The sequence below is a fragment of the Palaemon carinicauda genome, chromosome 39 (assembly GCF_036898095.1).
Source record: "Palaemon carinicauda isolate YSFRI2023 chromosome 39, ASM3689809v2, whole genome shotgun sequence".
NCBI lineage: Eukaryota > Metazoa > Arthropoda > Malacostraca > Decapoda > Palaemonidae > Palaemon > Palaemon carinicauda.
In genome coordinates, this window is record NC_090763.1 from 6,165,130 (window position 1) to 6,167,790 (window position 2,661).

Sequence of the window (2,661 nt, forward strand, 5' to 3'; positions counted from 1 at the left end):
TCTGCTGAAATAGAAAAATGGAAAGGATGATTTTATTCACAGGGCATGTTTGTTACCTTAACTCTAAAATATTTTAATGCTTTTTGTAAAATATTTCAAGCAAACTTTACTAAATAAACTAATAAAAGTAAAACCGATTGTAAAGGCTATTTTAGAATTGTATCAAATTGCATTTCCATATGAAATAATCTTAACTTCGTCCTGAACTGAAAATTTAGTCAATTCCCAAACTAACAAATTTCAAAAATTCTTGATTGTTGACAGTGGAATCTTCTTGACTAGATTATTGCTGGGAAGGTGGCAGTTTGACATTCTACGTCACCCCAACTATAGACATGCCCAAATACACATACGTGTTTGAGGCCATGGTCAAAAAAGTAAAAGCGGCAAAAAAAACAGTCACTATTATAAGCAGAATAAAATCACCCCAGAAATTCAAAGTAAAATCCACTCAAAAAGGCGGAGTGTCCACTATAAAAAAAGCTTAAAGGTAATGTCCACTAAAAAAGCAAGGTAGTGTCCACTAAAAAAAGAAAGCAAGGTAGTGTCCGAGAAAAAAACCGAGGTAGTGTCCGAGGAAAAAAACCGAGGTAGTGTCCACTAAAAAAAATTTAGAGGTAGTGTCCACTAAAAAAAAAAACCGAGGTAGTGTCCACTAAAAAAGAACCTAGGTAGTGTCCACTTTGCCACTAAAAAATGCAAGGTAGAGTCCACTAAAAAAAAAAAACTAAGTCTCCACTAAAAGACTACCTTTAAAGTCCACTGGGAAAATCAAGGTAAAATCCACTGGGAAAAGCAAGGTCAAATCCACTATAAAAGAAAGTAAATCCCACTATAAAGGAAAGGTAGCGTCCACTAAAAAATGCAAGTCCACTAAAAAATGCAAGTCCACTAAAAAAACAAGTGAGTGTCCACTAAAAGAGTAATGTAGTGTTCACTAAAAAACAAGATAAAGTCCACTGTGAAAAGCAAGGCAAAGTCCACTGTGAAAAGCAAGGTAAAGCCCACAGGGAAAAGCAAGGTAAAGCCCACAGGGAAAAGCAAGGTAAAGCCCACAGGGAAAAAGCAAGGTAAAGTTCACTGGGAAAAGCAAGGTAAAGCCCACAGGGAAAAGCAAGGTAAAGCCCACAGGGAAAAGCAAGGTAAAGCCCACAGGGAAAAGCAAGGTAAAGTTCACTGGGAAAAGCAAGGTAAAGCCCACAGGGAAAAGCAAGGTAAAGCCCACAGGGAAAAGCAAGGTAAAGTCCACTGCGAAAAGCAAGGTAAATTCCACTGCGAAAAGCAAGGTAAATTCCACTGCGAAAAGCAAGGTAAATTCCACTGCGAAAAGCAAGGTAAATTCCACTGCGAAAAGCAAGGCAAATTCCACTGCGAAAAGCAAGGTCAAATCCACTAAAAAAGCAAAGTAAATTCCACTATAAAGGAAAGGTAGCGTCCACTCAAAAAGCAAGGTAAAGTCCACTGGGAAAAGCAAGGTACAGCCCACAGGGAAAAGCAAGGTACAGCCCACAGGGAAAAGCAAGGTAATGCCCACAGGGAAAAGCAAGGTAATGCCCACAGGGAAAAGCAAGGTAAAGCCCACAGGGAAAAGCAAGGTAAAGTTCACAGGGAAAAGCAAGGTAAAGTTCACAGGGAAAAGCAAGGTAAAGCCCACAGGGAAAAGCAAGGTAAGTTCACAAGTTCACTGGGAAAAGCAAGGTAAGTTCACTGGGAAAAGCAAGGCAAGTCCACTAATAAAATCAAGGTGAAGTCCACTAATAAAAGCGAGGTGAAGTCCACTAATAAAAGCAAGGTGAAGTCCGCCAATAAAAGCAAGGTGAAGTCCGCCAATAAAAGCAAGGTGAAGTCCGCCAATAAAAGCAATTTACTAAGCATGAAATCTCAAAAACTGCAAAAATTAACTTTCAATGTATGTGATTGCTAAAATCCCACTAAATTATATCGGGATGTGCCAAACCCAATAACTTACTATATAAACGGAAGTGATTAGAAAGAAAAAAAAAACGGCAAGTGCTAGTATAAAGCCGATATCAACTAAAAACAAAGAATTTGTCGTTTTTAACGAAAATGAAGAAAAATTTAATGTATGATTTGCCATATTTGATAAACCTATTTTGATTTACATCAGAATATAGCTATATGCCTAACCACTGCAAATTTAAGCCTTATTAAAGAAGTTTATCAAATCTAGTATAACAAAATTGGCTTCAAAACATTAAGCTGACAAAATCAATCGAGATTTCATTAAAAGGTTTACTCGATCATCTATATTCTTTGAACAGAATAAATTTTAAAATAATAATTCATCCATGTTCAAAACTAAGCTACATCTTTTTAAAAGGTTGTTAGCGAAAGTCGAACAGAGTTTCAAAAAGACGGAACACGGCCATATTAACACGAACGATATTTGTTAAGTTTACACCCTTCACATACCTTTGATACCTTCTGCTCTTGACGGAGACCCAGCTGCACAAGATTGCTGTTAGTGCTACCTCTTTCAAAGTAAGGCGAAGACAACCACACGGATCTAAAAGTCAGACACAGTCGTCTGACGTGTTATTTTAGTGTCCTTGTACGAAGAGAAGAGCCCTCTAGGATCAGTTGGAGTAATCATTTGTGCTCAGGAAAAAAAAAATCTTAATTTTGATTTTTAACCATAGG